The sequence below is a fragment of the Vulpes lagopus genome, chromosome 23 (assembly GCF_018345385.1).
Source record: "Vulpes lagopus strain Blue_001 chromosome 23, ASM1834538v1, whole genome shotgun sequence".
NCBI classification, from domain to species: domain Eukaryota; kingdom Metazoa; phylum Chordata; class Mammalia; order Carnivora; family Canidae; genus Vulpes; species Vulpes lagopus.
The window spans coordinates 15,308,007-15,325,084 of NC_054846.1; the positions used below are offsets into that span (position 1 = coordinate 15,308,007).

At 35.9% G+C, this 17,078-nt stretch overlaps 1 protein-coding gene and 1 pseudogene across 1 annotated transcript in view; one reads left to right on the forward strand and one right to left on the reverse strand.

Annotated features, from left to right (window-relative positions):
* Positions 1 to 17,078, forward strand: part of LRBA (LPS responsive beige-like anchor protein) — a 730,439-nt gene that overhangs the window by 62,407 nt on the left and 650,954 nt on the right.
* On the reverse strand, positions 7,887 to 9,249 carry LOC121481346 (annotated as a pseudogene).

A 17,078-nucleotide genomic window follows, 5' to 3' on the forward strand; every position in this document is an offset into this window, starting at 1 on the left:
ATTTTCCCACTTTATTTTTTTCAAGATTGTTTTTGCTATCCTAGTTCCTTTGCTTTTCAATATCAATTTTAGAATAATCTTTCTATATATGCAAAAATCTTGCTGAGTTTATGATAGTTGTATTCTGTCTATCAGTTTGGGGAGACTTGGTATCTATATGATGAACACATTATGTCTCTACATTTATTTAGGTTTTCTTTTAGTTTTTTAAATCGTCATTTTGTTGTTTTCAGCATCCAAGTCCTGCACATGTTTTGGTAGATTTGGTAGAAATACATCTAAGTATTTCAAAGTTTTTTAAGTGATTATAAATAATACTGTATTTTTAATTTCATTGTCCACATATTAACTGTTAGTAAATAGAAATGAATACAGATGATTTTTTTAATGACTGATTTTTTTATAGGTTCTAACCTGTGACCTTGCTGAACTCAGTTATTAGTTCTAGAAGGTTTTTTGTTAAATGTCTTTGGATTTCTATATAATCATGTTACTTGTAAATAGAGGCAGTTTGTTTCTTCCTTCCTAATCTACATGAATTTTCTCTTCTTGCCGATTATGGCGTTGGTTGGAACTTCCAGCGCTGTGTCAGGAGTGGTGAGAGTTTACATTCCTGATTTAAGGGTAAAGCATTCAGTTTTCTATTGTAAATTATTATGTTTTGGATTTTATGTAGATACTCTTTATAAACTTTAAGAAGTTTCCCTCTCCTATTCTTTTGAGAGGTTTTTTTTGTTTTTTTTTTTTTGAGTTGGTGTTGAATTTTGGTCAAATGCTTTTTTTTTTTTTTTTTTTTGGCATCAATTGATATTATCATGTGTTTTTTCTCCTTTAGCCTATGAATATGGTGGGTTACATTGATTGGTTTTTGGATACTGAAATAACATTATATCCCTGGAATAAAATCCATTTTGTCATGGCATTTAGTTCTTACATATTATTGAATTCTATTTGCTGTTATTTAAAGGATTTTTGCATTTATATTCATAAGGGATATTGGTATATAGTATATTTGTTTTACTGTCTTTGGTTTAGTATCAGTTATAGTAGCTTTATGAAATGAATTGAGGACTGTAAAATTAGTGTTAATTTTAAAGATTTGATAGAATTCTGTAGTAAAACAATATGAACCCTGAGAATTATTTTTTTAGAATTTTAAAATTATGGATTTAATTTCCTTAATAGTTATAGCAATATTTAAATCATCTATTTCATATTGAGTAAGTGTGGTAGCTTGTGGTTTTTGAGGAATTGGCTTATCTGTATTGTTAAATTATGTGTTGTAAGTTGTTTGTAGTATTCAGTTATTCATCTGTAGGATCTGTTGTGATATTTCCCATTTCATTTCTGACACTGGTAATTTGTGCCTTTTTTCCATGTTATTTTTCAGTTCTCCTAAATTTTCTCAATTTTAATGATTTTTTTCAAAAAACTAGTTCTTTATTTCATTGATTTTTTTCTATTTTTTCTTTCAGTTTCATTAACTTATATTTATTATTTCCTTCCTTCTGCTTGCTTTAGATGTATTTTAATCTTCTATTAGGTTAATTTTTTCTTATTTTATTTTTTTTTTTAATTTTTATTTATTTATGATAGTCACGCAGAGAGAGAGAGAGAGAGAGAGAGAGAGAGAGAGAGGCAGAGACATAGGCAGGAGGAGAAGCAGGCTCCATGCACCGGGAGCCCGTTGTGGGATTTGATCCCGGGTCTCCAGGATCGTGCCCTGGGTCAAAGGCAGGCGCCAAACCGCTGCGCCACCCAGGGATCCCAATTTTTTCTTATTTTTAAGTAGGCTCCATGCCTCATGTGGAACCCAATGTGAGACTTGAACTCACAACCCTGAGATCAAGACCTGAGTTGAGATCAAGAGTCAGATACCTAATGACTGAGCCACCACGCACCCCATCTTCTATTACAGTCTTAAAAGGAAAGTTTAGATTATTGATTTGAAACTTCTCCTATTTTTCTAATATATACTTTTAGTACTGTCAGTTTCTCTTTCATTATTGTTTTAGCTATGACCCATAGATTTTGATACATTGTATTTTTATTCATTTATATGTTTAAGTAGGCTCTAAGCCCAATGTGACTTGATTTTATGATCTGAGATCAAGAGTCTCATGATCTACCAACTGAGCCAGCCAGGTACGTCTTTTGTTCTTTTATTTTAATTCAGTTCTTGATACTTGTTTTTAATTTCCCGGATACTTGGCTTTTTGACCCATCAATTTATTTTATTTTATTTTTTTAAAGATTTATTTATTTATTTATGATAGACATAGAGAGAGAGAGGCAGAGACACAGGCAGAGGGAGAAGCAGGCTCCATGCCAGGAGCCTGACGTGGGACTCGATCCCGGGACTCCAGTATCGCGCTCTGGGCCAAAGGCAGGCACCAAACTGCTGAGCCACCCAGGGATCCCCCTTTGATCCATCAATTTAGAATGTATATTTTAGTTTCCAAATGTTTGGAGATTTTTTTCTTGATATCTTTATCATTCTGTTACTGGTTTCTAGTTTTATTCTACTGTAGTCAGAGAACCCACTGTAATGATTTCGATTCCTTTAAATTTGTAGAAGTTTGTGTGAATGTCCCAGGATGTAGTCTGTTTTGGCATATATTTCATGGGTACTTGAAAACAATATGTATTTTGCCATTGTTGGTTTGAGTCTTCTTTTTTTTTTATTATTTTTTTCTTTTTTCTTTTTTATTTCTTTGAGAAAGAGAGAGTAGGTGAGCACAAGTGGTGGAGGGGCAGAGGGAGAAGCAGGCTCCCTGCTAAGCAGAGAATCTTATGCAGGGTTCCATTCCAGGACCCTGGGATCATAACCTGAGCCGAAACCAGACACTTAACTGACTAAGCCATCCAGACATCCTTGAGTCTTCTTTAAGTGTCAGTTCTTATTGGTTAATGATGTCAAGTTCTTCTAATTCTTGCTGATGTTCTATTTACTTGTTCTGTCAGTTAGTGAGGGAGAGACATTTATTTTTATAACATAATGATGCTTTCCTCAAGGTGGAGGAAAGCCCCACAGGAAAGATCATGAGTTTGGGTGGAAGACACTGATATGTACAGACACATACTGATGTATACACACACACACACACACACACACACACACACACACACACACCCCTACAGGAAATAACATTTGGGTACTTTATTTTTGTTTATTTATTTTTTTAATTAAATTCAAGTTAGTTAACATATAGTGTAGTATTGGTTTCAGGAGTAGAATTTAATGATTCTTCATTTATGTACAGCACCCAGTGCTCATCCCAGCAAGTGCCCTCTTTAATGCCCATCACCCATTTACCCATTTACATCCGTCTACTCACTTCCCCTCCAGCAACCCTTAGTTGTTCTCTATCATTAACTCTCTTAGGTTTGCTCTTCTCTGTTTTTTATTTTTCCTTCCTTTCCCCTGTGTTCATCTGTTTTGTTTCTTAAATTCTATGAGTGAAATCATTATTTGTTTTTCTCTGACTGACCTATTTTGCTTAGCCTAATACACTCTGTTCCATCCACTTTGTTGCGAATGGCAAGATTTCATTCTTTTTCTTTTTCTTTCTTTCTTTCTTTTTTTCTTCCTTCCTTCCTTCCTTCCTTCCTTCCTTCCTTCCTTCCTTCCTTCCTTCCTTCCTTCCTTCCTCCTTTCCTTTCCTTTCCTTTCCTTTCCTTTCCTTTCCTTTCCTTTCCTTTCCTTTCCTTTCCTTTCCTTTTCTTCTTTCTTTCCTTTCTTTCTTTCTTTTCTTTCTTTTCTTTTCTTTCTTTTCTTTCTTTGACCTAGGCAGAGGGAGCCAAAGGTAGATACTCAACCACTGAGCCACTCAGGTGCCCCGGCAAGATTTCATTCTTTTTAATTACCAAGTAATATTTCTGTGTGTGTGTGTGTGTGTGTGTGTGTGTGTGTGTGTGTTACCACATCTTGTTTATCTATTCACCAGTGTACATTTGGGGTCTTTCCCTAATTTGTTTATTGTTGATATGCTGTTATAAACATTGTGGTGCATGTGCCCCTTCAAATCAGCATTTTTTTTTATCTTTGGGATAAATACCTAGTAGTGCAGTTGCTGGATTATAGGGTAGTTCTACTTTTAACTTTATGAGGAACCTCCATACTGTTTTCCAGAATAGCTCACCAGTTTGCATTCCCACCAACAGTGTAAGAGGATTCTCCTTTCTCCACATCCTCTTGAACATCTGTTGTTTTCCAGAGTTGTTAATTTTAGCCGTTCTGACAAGGTGTAAGGTGGTATCTCATGGTGGTTTTGATTTGTTTTTCTGCTTTGAGTACTTTCTTTTTTAAAATTTCTTTATGTTTTTTTGAAAAAGGATTATTTGAGAGAGAGAGAGAGAGAGAGAGAGAGAACATGCAGAGCCAAGTGCGCCTTATACAAGCAGGGGAGGTACAGAGGGAGACAGAGAAGCAGGCTCCCTGCTGAGCAAGGAGCCTGAGGGACATGGGGCTCAATCCCAGGACCCAGGGGTCATGACCTAAGCCAAAGGCAGACGCTTAACTGACTGAGCCACCCAGGCACCCCAGTGTTCAAAGATCTTAATTGGAAAAATGTATGTTATTAATCTTGACATGGTAAAAGTAGTAAACTTATAAATAACTGAAGTCCCGGAAGAAGAGCTGGAAAGATGTGTGAGTGCATATTACATTTGATGGCTCTTACAAATGACTTGGGTTATTATAATAAGGATTTTTAGTGTTTTGTTTTTAAGCATTTTTGAGCCAATTGAGTGTAATAGACAAAGGACACCCCTCCTTCAAAAAATTAGACAAGATGGAGCTATGAGGTCATACAGGTAGAATGCTGCTGGTAAAAGTCTCAGCTGTTAGGGTTTAGTATGTCTAGTCTGAGTCGAGTAAATAACTGATCATATTTAATGTACTACATTTATTATTGTTTGATAACATGTACTCTGTTTCCCAAAAAATATTCTACAAAATACAAATTCTAAGTTTATGTAGGGAAAGAATTCTCTGGTCATATGGGTCAAGTGAAGTTAAACAGGATTCTTTACTTCAAGCCTTTATGTGTAGTTTGAATTTTTCAGAGGGGCTATAGTGTGTCGTTTCCTCCCCACTTGCAAATTGATTTGACTTGGATGGGATTATACAAAGTACCATTCTTTCACAGGGACTATTGGATGTGTTGTTGCGTAATTGGCTGAAGTAGTCTGATCGGTTCTCTTAATATGATTAATAAGTGGAGGCTTAAGGTGGGCACTTAGCTGGATCAGTGAAGCATGCCACTCTTGCTCTTGGGGTTGTGAATTCAAGCCCCATGTTGAGTGTCAATATTACTAAAAAAATAAATTAAAAAATAGAGGCTTAAAAGAAGAATACACAACAATATTGACCTTATTACTTGCTCTTAGGTTAAAAAAAGGTAATTAAATTTAATAAGAGGTCTTTTTTTTTTTTTAGTGCTTAAAGAAGATTTATAGTAAAGAATAGAGCAAACAGGATATACAAATACCCTCAGCTTAGACTAAATTTACTTTTGGTCACAAATTCTTTTTATATGTAGAGTTACATGCATAGTTTTATATACATACATACATGCTATCGTATACATGTATAGAATTAAAAATACAGTCCTTATTTTTTCCTTTTCTTTTTAAACTTTGTTTTGTCTTCTGTCTCTTTCTCTACATAGCCGATTTCTCTTCTGCTTTCCTACAAGGTGAACAGTGTTGATAGCCATGTGGGAAGTCTTCTGTATTTTATGGACCTATAATCCAGTAGTAGATCAAGTATACTGACAGTTGTGTGTAATAAAGGAGTTCTCAGCTAGTTTAGTGTAGGTAGGAAAGGGGAAGAGGGACAAACTTAAGAAATTTTAGGAGATAGAATTAGCAGCATTGAATTAATTGAACATTGTATGTAGGAGGAGCAGAGTTGAAGATGATATAGTTTCTACCATGTGGGTAGGATTACCAACTAGGGCAGCAATCATAGCAGGATTAGGGAAAAGACAATCAGTTACGCTTTGGCCATGTTTATTTTGAGGCAATATGTGTGGATGTCTATAAGCAGCGGGATACGTGAGTTTAAAACTAAGTTGAGCTATAGTAGTATCTGGAAGTCTTTCTGATGTGAAAGAGCAGGTATTGCAGAAATAGAATGAGATAGCTTGAAGCTATAAGAATTATGTTTAGAGTAGGTTGTTGACATTTTCAGTTTTTCAGGTAAGATAATTTCATGATTTAAGGTGTAGTCCTAGTGAGTAGGGTAAGGTTGAAAGTAATTGGATTTAGGAAATCTAGGTATTAGAAACCATATTTCAGGCATTAGATACATCATCTGTATGGAAACTGAAATTTAGCAAGATTATAATAGATGAGAAGAAATGGAAAATTGTGACTGAGATCCCAGACTCTTTAATGAGTAAAGGGGAGTCAGTTAAGATACATTGATAAGGAGTGATTCAGTGATTCAGGGTGGTAAGGTTGGATTGATTGTGTGAACCTCCAAAGGTAATGAGCTTTCTCACAAGGGTGGAAGAGTAAATGGTCTGGAAGCAGAAACAAAATTAGGAGAATCTCAACCCTACTTTTCATTGTCTTGTCCAGTGGAGGGTTAAAGAACTAGTAACTTTAAAAGGAGAGAGGTTGTATGGTTGTACCCTCCGTGGTGCATCAGGTTTCAGTTAAGCACTCTTCTGAAAGGTGAAGATTGTAGGTCAATTTGTATACCTTGGAGGTATATCTAAGGTATTGGGAAAGGGTCATGGAGTATAACGTAATGGTGATTGTAGTCAGTAGAGGTAGTGTGTCAGTTAAATTAATAACAGTAAAGGGATGATTGTATGAGAGAGTTATAATGAGACATTGAGGAATGAGGTTATATATTGTTTGGTATTGAAGAGTTTTAAGGAATATAGTCATGTAGTTTAAAATGATAGGAAAAAGAAAACCTGGGGCAGCCCCCCTGGGGCAGCGGTTTAGCACCGCCTGCAGCCCAGGGTGTGATCCTGGAGACCCTGGATCGAGTCCCACGTCAGGCTCTCTGTATGATCCCTGCTTCTCCCTCTGCCTGTGTCTCTGCCTCTCTCTCTCTCTCTCTCTGTCTCTATGAATAAATAAATAAAAAAAACTTAAAACAAACAAACCCAGTTTTATAAAAAAAAAAAAGAAAAAAAACCCTGGAATGTAAAACTTTTTGTGGATCAAGATTTCAGAATGGATGATATCACATAATGAAGAAGGGACTTAGAAATTACAATGATAAAATTACAACAGAAAGAAGTGTCATTTTTAGCTTACTTTGATGTTAGTTTGGTGTATTACAGAAGGGTAATATTTTAAGTGTATGCTTTTTAAATTTGTGTATTAGTAGTGTGTTGACAGTTCACCTAGGAAGAAGGACCAGAAGAGGACAGCTTTCCTATAGCTACCAGATGAAAATACTATTATTATTATTATTATTATTATTATTATTATTATTAATTTAAGACATTAAGCTGCTTGCCCTTTGTCGACTCTTCTGGAAAAACATCAAGTTGTACAGTTTTATTACAAATTAAAAATGAGGTTCTTAAAAATCTCAACTTGACCATATGTGAAACAATTTAAAAACCTTTAAGAGTATATTGAGAAAAACTAGGTCTTTTTTTTTTTTTTTAAAGATTTTATTTATTTAATCATGAAAGACACACACACATAGAGAGAGAGAGAGAGAGAGGCAGAGGCACAGGCAGAGGGAGAAGCAAGCTTCATGCAGGGAGCCCGACATGGGACTCCATCCTGGGTCTCCAAGATCTTGCCCTGGGCCAAAGGCGGTGCTAAACCACTGAGCCACCTGGGCTGCCCACCCCCCCTTTTTAAACATGTTTATCATTACAAAACAGACACATCTTTAGATAAAAATAATAAAAACTCCATGCTGCGTAATGTAGTTGGTTCTGTTTGTCTAGCCACTGGGCAAAAAGCAGGTACTTAAGGTCTTCAGCTCCAATCTTTTGTTCATTTCTTCAGGAATTTCATATTCATTTCTTTTTGTTGGAGGACTGAACCGGATAATAGTATAGATGGTAAGCCACCATTTACTCAAGCCAGGCCTGCTCAACCTCAAGAGCAGATGAATTCTCAGCTGGTGGATAGGCTGCTTTTGTCTCTGCCATGGTGGTGGTTAGGGTTTTCTGGGTATCTGTGTGGGTTATTGAAATTGCAGAGGTACTGATGTTGAGATGGCTGCTGACTTTGGGTCTCATCTCCTTGATTTTCCGTATCTTCTTCATTGCCACTTTCTCTTCTCTGTCTTTGGTGAAGAGGACCCCAGCAGGATTATGGTATTTAACCCCGATAAAGTATTCTGTCTCACTGGTCAACCTTGTTTTGCACCCTGCTGGTCAGCTCCCTCTAACACTTCTCCCTGCACTGGAGGGTTGGAAGACTGTGGTCGGCCCCCGTCGGGTCTCCACATGTAGTTAGTGGGAACCGTTGCTAGCGACGGGGCTGGTTCATTGGGGCCTGGCCTTCGGGAGCACTCTCCCAGCTGTCCTCACTCTCACAGTTTTGGTCATTCTCTGGGTAATTGCTGGGAGGACCCCTGCGAAGGATAGTGTGGATAATGGTTATGGTTGCTGCATATTTACTGCCTTGCACTGTAGCTCTACCAGAGCCTGTGACATTTGCTGCCTCCACATCCTTTCCTCCTTCAACATCAGACTCCACAGTCTCTCCACTCCACAGTCTCCTACACTGGGAAGGTACTTATTATTTTTTTTAAGATTTGATTTATTTATTCATGAGAGACATAGAGAAGCACAGACACAGGAAGAGGGAGAAGCAGGCTCCATGCAGGGAGCCTGACATGGGACTCTGTCCCGGGTCTCCAGGGTCACACTCTGGGCTGAAAGCAGCGCTAAACCACTGAGCCACCCCGGCTGCCCACGAAGGTACTTCTTTATGACAGTCTGGTGAACAAATCCATCTTCCTCAGTGTCATTCCTGTTGAAACCATATCTGTTTTTTATACTGAACTATCTAATGTTCCCAAAGCCTTCTTTGTGATAATTTTGCTGTCCCTTCCCACAGGCGCGTGAGGATGTGAGTCCACGTAGGCTCCTCCTCTGCTCCCTGTGCACTTCCTGGAGGTGTCTGGCTTGGTGTCTGCACAGCAGAAGGTGGGGGCAGTGGCCTTGCTGCCTGGGTTAAGGTCATAGTGATGGGCCAGCAGCCGTAGCTGCACCCCCTCACACTGTGCAGCAGTAACTGCGTGGGCAGCGCCATGGTGGGACTTCTCAGACCTCTCTTGGGTATGTTCTTCGCTCCTGCTAGGGCTCGAACTTGAAGATACTGTTCTTGAAGTGAGAATTTTAATAGCAGGTGAAAGGAAGTTCTTATATCCTCATCACAGAGGATATGCATTAATTGAGATATATAGTAGTTCATTTAATCATCACAACAACTTTAGGAGATGGGTGCCATTTTCACCCTAGTTCTACAGATGAGGAAGTGAGCCATAGAGAGGGGACTATCCTGCCCTTGGCCTTACACTTGATATTTGGTAGAACCAGAAGTCAAATCCAGTCTTGCTCCAGAGGATATGCTCTTTAACCACTGTTCTCCTAAGAGGAACTATGTTTCTGAAAACTCTAAAGGTTTAATTGTTTATGGTTAAGGATCTTGAACAAATATAGTTTGGGAGTGACCCATGAAAGTATTTTACTCTCATTAAAATTAAGACATCACATTAAAAGGTAAATAATATTTTACTTATCTGTCATTGGTGATACTTGATACTGTGTATCTGTTTTCTGTTTTACATCCTTATTGTGTAGCTTTCTTTCCTCAGTTATGATGGGATACATCAATTGCATACAATTTGATTTTTGTGAGTAATGTATAAACTAAGAAGCATTATTTTTTCATGTCTGATATTCCAGTGCATACTGAGAGGATTAAAATTTCTTATTTTTCCTCCCCTTCGATTTAAAGAAAATATATACTTACTTTGAAACATGGAAATGTGTTATAAATGTATATAATGTATGATTTTGAAAGTAAAATCTTTTGTAGCCCTGTCTTCCAAGATAATCACCACTAATAGTCTAATGTATATTCCTCACGCTTTTTCTATGGACATTCTGTCATACGTAATGCATAAATATGATATGTGTATGTTAGGGGTATATAAAATAGACCTTTGGCTGATTGGGAAAATCCTTATGAGGGTGAAACCAAATATCACTATCTTTGAAGGAATTTTGGAGATAAGAGAATACTTGTAAAACTTTATAGAAACTTTAAATTTTATTGAAAATTTCTTATTGAAATTTCAGTGAATTTTTGTACATTTTGTATTTAATTCAGAGAATACTTTCTGGCAGTGTGGAATAGTACATTGCTCTTGTAGTCACTGAATGCATCTTAGTAAGCTTCTCTTTCAGCTGATATTGACTGAGGAGTAAGATATTATATTGGCTGACTTTCAATAAAAGGTTGTTGTAAAGACTGATGGTTATGTTGCCATCAACATATTGAACTTACTTTCTTTTCTTACCTTCTTCACAGTAAGGTAAAGCCTAACTGTGTTTGCTCAATGTTAGGAATGATCTTAAATTATAAGTAAGCTAATCTCTTACTATTCTGTATTTTGTTATTTATTACTTATATACAGTAAAACTCTGCCATAATAGGACAGGTGGAGTCTAAGAATTCAGTTGTGTAAAATTTAGGATGGGGTTATCTCAAGATTAAATTCAGTAATTTTTGTTTGTGTTTTAAAAAGCACAAAAGTAAAATAACAGTGAAATTTAGTGTTATACACAGCTGAACTGAGAAAGTGAAATGATTAGGATCATTTTCTCATACTTTTCTCCTCCATTCATTGAAGTTTATTCTACCACTTGAGATTTTTGATGGCAGAGAGTGGGGCAGAAGACAGTAACCAGTTGTTTGAATTCATTTATCACAGTCTTACCCTATTTGTAAACACTTTTTTTTCTTTAAAAAAAGAATATAATGTTTTTCCTGCAGTTTTTTCCTGCAGTTTTTAAACTCATATTAATGACAGTCTGTTTTCCTATTATTTCGCTATTTGTGTTCTCAATTATTTTTGTGTTATTAATCAGTAGTTTTCTTAAAATTAGTTAATATAGCATTTAACTCTTACAGTAAGAAGTACACATTTTTTTTCCTCAGGTGTTTGATATACATATAGAGATTTTTACCACAAAATGGCTGTGTTTGAGAGCGAATGTATTAAGTCCAAATGACTCGTCCTTTTCATATTACTGATACTGTTATGCTGATTATTTATTAAGGTTGTTAATATACTTGGTAGTAGAACCATTTATCACCTAAACTTTAGGAATGCCTGAAGTGATGTGTAAGTGGAAGTTTAGCTGAAACTAAGCAACATCCTTTGGCCTGATACTGACACTGAAGCTGAATTTTCACATTCCTTAAATTAAATATTATTGTATTATTAAGGAAATGTGATCATTCTGTACCTAATGTTTAGTAAATTTGGTAGTAGGTCTTGAATGTCTTGACATGCCAGCACATATAGATTTATTTTCTTTCTTTCTTTCTTTTCCTTCCTTCCTTCCTTCCTTCCTTCCTTCCTTCCTTCCTTCCTTCCCTTTCTGTCTGTCTGTCTATCTATCTATCTATCTATCTATTTTAAAATTTTTATTTGAGATTTTTGATGGCAGAGAGTTTTGATGGCCAGGCGTCCTGATATATATTCTTTTTAAAGGCTACATGATATTCCCTCTTACATGGGTGTACCATTGTTTATATATCTGTTTCTGTATTGGTGGATATTTACGCTGTTTCTAATGTTTTATTTTTATAAACACTGCTGCAGTTTATATTTTTATATCTTTTGAGCTTTTCTGTATATAATTTTGTAGATGATATTATAAGTGGTTGAATGATTGGATCTTGCTTTTGCTGAGATCTGTATGCCTCCCAACTCTCAGGGTGATTGGCTTTTTGAGATGAAAAAAGAACTGTGCAGTATCCAGGGTTATAGAGTGTAACTTCATGCCAGAATTCATACTATTAGCTATTCTTGTTTAGAATTTTTTCTTTGTCTTCTTCTTAATACAGAGTATTAGGGTACAGTTTTAAAGCCTGGGTATATTTTTTTCTCAATTTCATTTTTCTCTTCACATTGCCAAAATTCTTCTCTTGCCATAGCTACTTTTTTCATTGATACTGTCTTTTCAGTTTTGTGTAGTTTTTTTCATTTCTTAGATATTTGAAACTGAAATTCACTCAGCTTAAATGATCTTAAACTTTATGTAAGATAGTTCCTAGCTGGGCATCTGTTCCTATATATTTAAACATTTAGCATAGAATATTTGAGATAGAAAATATTTTCTGATTAACTCTCAAATAATAATAAAACTCAGTGAACAGAGCTTCTGTATTATTAAAACATTTTGATTAGTAGAGATTTAGCATATTCTGCTGAGCATTATTCTTCTACTTAAAAGAATATGTATTACAGTAAATTCTTACCACAATTATAGACCCCAGCAAATTTTCTTGTTATTAGACTTTAAAACCTACTTCTTGGGACACCTGGGTGGCTCAGCAGTTGAGTGTCTGCCTTTGGCTCAGGGCATGATCCTGGTCTGGGGATCGAATCCCACATCGGGCTCCCTGCATGGAGCCTGCTTCTCCTTCTGCCTATGTCTCTGCCTCTCTTTCTGTGCCTCTCATGAATAAATAAATAAAATACTTAAAAATAAAACCTACTGCTTATCAGAACTTACATTGTTTTGTATAAATAAATTTAATTGCTAAAGTCTTTTTTGATTCTAGAATATACACTGATATCTTTGTGAAACTTTGGTATTATATCATTTATTGCATTAAAATGAGCCTTCTTGAAATATTTTATTATTTTGACAAATGTAATAATACAACAGCAATTGTTTATTTAAAGATATGTAATTCATGGAAAAGAATTGCTCTACAACTTATTACTTCTGTTGTGTGTATTCAATTTAATTATATTTAGTTATAACTGTGATAAAATGATTTTTCTAAGGCACAGAATGAATTGTAGTCACTTAAGTTAAATGTACAGTTCTGAATCATATTTAAAACAAGGAGTTGTCCAAGATAGCTTGTTCTGATAACTCTTTCATTTATGCACCATTTCTTGAACATTTATATACCAGTTAGGTTTGTGTTCTGTAAGCAATGGAATACACATCTAAAAGCAACTGCATAAAATGGAGGTTTTATGTTTTTCACATAACAAGGAAATTGAGGTGGACAGTTGCTGGTATTAGTGGTTCTGCTATCTTGATAAGGCTTCAAGAGCTCAATACTTTCTACCTTTCCTTTTATCTTTCTTAAGGTATTGGCTTTTTGTCTGTGCTTCTAAGCCTCATGATATCAAGATGGCTGTTGCACCTTTGGACATCACATCATTGTTCTAGGGAAGGAAGAAGGTAGAAGCGCAAAAGATTAGGCTAGCTACATATGTTTTCTTTTTATCAGGCAAGCCAAAGTCTTCCAGGAACACCTTTCAGCTCTACTCACATCTTATTGTCCAGGACTTCTCATGGCTGTTCAGATGCCAAGGATGCTGGAAAAGTGCATTTTTCTTTCCAATCTTTGTAGTGGCAGAAAACAAGAGAGGAAGGGTTTTAGGTATTTGGGTTGTGTAATGTTCTTATACATAAAATTAATAGTTTTTAAAATAATTAATTGCTGTTGCATTTCATTAAAATTTTTTTTTTTTTTTTTTAAAGTAAGCTCTATATCCAACCTGGCCTCACAACCCTAAGATCAAGAGTTGCATGCCTTACCAACTGAGTCAGCCAGGTGTCCATTCATCACTCTTGAAATAAATATATATTCACTCATCAGTTACAAGACTTTGGGGAAGAGATGCTAGGTTAGCCAGTCTGAATTACTTGTCACAGTCTATTAAATACAGTTGTTGTACAGTGTCAGAAGCATAGTTCAACTACATTAGTACCTTGTGAGTTTAGGCAAGTTATGTTTCAGGTTCCCCATCTATTAAGTGAAGATAATAGGTTTTTTTTTTTTTTTTTGAGAGGTAATTAAAAAATGATAATTCATGTAAAATGCTTAGCATAGTACATAGCTTACAGTAGTCACTCTGCATGTATGTTATATTGTTTGCATTTTAGAATTATTTTAAGATTAAAAAAATTGTAGTACAGAAATCTATAAAAAAGTTTCTCCCAGCTACTATTAACTGATTGATTTGTAATTATGTTATCTTGTAAATTTGTTATCTGTTTTTTTTTTTTAAATTTTATTTATTTATTCATGAGAACACACAGAGAGGATTGAGAGAGAGAGGCAGAGACACAGGCAGAGGGAGAAGCAGGCTCCATGCAGGGAGCCGACGCGGGACTCGATCCTGGGTCTCCAGGATCACGACCTGGGCCGAAGGCGGTGCTAAACCGCTGAGCCACCCAGGCTGTCCTGTTATCTGTTTTTGTGTAACAAATTATCCCAAAACTTTGTAGCTTAAGTAGTAATAAATCTTTATTTTTTTTAAGATTTTATTTTTATTTATTCATGACAGAGAGAGAGAGAGAGAGAGAGAGAGAGAGAGAGAGAGAGGGGCAGAGACACAGGCAGAGGGAGAAGCAGGCTCCATGCAGGGAGCCCAATGTGGGACTCGATCCCGGGTCTCCAGGATCCCGCCCTGGGCCGAAGGCGGCGCTAAACTGCTGAGCCACCAAGGCTGCCCGCTTAAGTAGTAATAAATATCAGCTCACAGCTTCTGTGAGTCAGGAACTTGAGAGCAAATTGGATGGACAGTTCTGGCTTAGGACCTCCCATGAGGTTGCATTTCAGATGTTGGCTAAGGTTGCAGTCATCTGAAGGCTAAATGGGGCTGGAAGACCTGCTTCCAAGCTTCTTACATGATTGGCAAGTTGGTGTAAGCTATTGACAGGAAACCTCAGTTCCTCTCCAAATGGGCCTTTTTACATAGCTGCTTAAATATCTTCATGACATGGTGACTGAATTTTTTTCTTAGAATGAGTAATACAGGGGAAGCCATTAAATTCTTAATGACTGAGCCTTGAATGTTACATGTTATCTGGCTGAACTCTCTTGGCACATTGCACAGCCCTAATTAATTGTGGGAGGACATCTTTCTTACTGGACTTGTAGACTGGATTGTAGAGAAAGGGACAAGACAGTTTGATTACTTTTGATTGTTCATACTTTCTTTTACCCTAAAGTAATCTTAAGATGTCTGTTTCTTTGACTAATAATTATATTCTGTGAATCATAGAAAGGAACTTATGAAAAACAAATAGGTTGCTTTAAACCATTCACTTGAAAATTTGAAAGACCTATCAAATGTTTGCCTAAAACATAGATAATTCTATGATATTCATATCATTTTCAAGAACACAATTATATTACATTATCCAGTGTTTCTCAAAAAAGCTTTTGAAGATTGTCATTTGAAAAGCTCTTATCTCGGGACACCTGGGTGGCTCAGTAGTTTAGTGCCTTCGGCCCGGATCGGATCCAGTCCCATATTGGGCTCCTTGCAGGGAGCGTGCTTCTCCCTTTGCCTATTTCTCTGCCTCTTTCTGTGTCTCTCATGAATAAATAAATAAAACCTTAAAAAAAAAAAAAAAAGAAAAGCTCTTATCAGAAAAAAGAAGAAAAGAAAAAAGATTCCATTGTCAAGTAAATTTTGGGAAATCTATGCATTGGTTATATATCTTTTTGAGACCTGTAATATACAGTAGCATATCTTTGGGAATCCTATCCTGTAAACATCTCTAGCCTTGTTTAATCCAGTATTTCACAAACTTCATGGAAAGCTTTTGCTTAATATTGCTTTTGTAGACATAACATGTAGTTCAGTGAAATTTTTGAATTCTTATGAAAGGTACAATGAATAGTGTGAGAGAAGATGTTACTTGCTATTTTCTAGTACACATGGGGATTTTGAAAACTATAAGGATGATAGTTTATTATCAGTAACACATGCTTTTTGGCTAATTCATAGATACTGAAGTTTTTCTTTTAATTTCCTTGTATTCAATGACTTTGTCATCTTAATTCTACATTGTTGCCTCTAGTGGGAGGATCTTACTTTTCTCCTACCTTTGATCAAGTGGCAGATGATTTGATATATGTATTTTTAAGATTTGCTTTAAACTTTAGGTTTATTAAGACATTCAGGTAAATTCACCCTTTTTAGGTGTATGGTTTTATGAAATTCAATTTGACAGATGGATGTATTTGTGTATCCAGTACCACAATCAAGATACCAAAAATTTCATTACCCCACCAAAAGTCTTCTTTTGTTTTGTTTTTGTGGTTAATTCTGTGCCTCTATCCCTAGCCCCTAGAAACCACTGATCCAATTTCTTTCCCCATACTTTTGCCTTTTCCAGAACTTCATATAAATGGAATCATATACGAGGTGTAGCTTTTGTCTAACTCCTTTGACTTGACATAATGTTTTTGATATTAATTTGCATTGTTAATGGTATCAGTAACTTGTTCCTTATTTTTGCTGATTAGTATTCTATTGTATGGTTGTACCACAACTTGTTTATCCATTTACTAGCTGGTGGACATTTGAATGTTTATAGCTTTTGGTTATTATGAATAAAGCTTCTGTAAACATTTATGTACAGATCCTTATGTGGACAAATGCTTTATGAAATGGGTTGTCAGGATCCATAGATCTTTCTGCTCTGTTGTATTCAACATGAAACTTATGACATGGATTCCAAGATAGCTATTTTGCAGTTAGAAGAAAGAGGAAAGTAGCAGAGATAAGTCATGTTCTTTCCTTTGACAGTAATAGCACAGACATTGCACATATTACTACTTGTCCTCATTGGTCAGAATTTGGTGACATGGCTGGTAACTTCAAGGAAATCTGAAAGGTTAAATTTTTTTTTTTTTTTTTTTGCCATATGCCAAACGAGAAACTCTTATTATGGAAGAAGAAGAAAATAAAAATTGAGATACATTACAACCTGTGCCACAGCATTGTAATTTCCCCTCAACTTCTCCCTATTAATACGTTTCTAGTGGCTGTAAACATGTATAGGGTCTCACATTCACTTAGG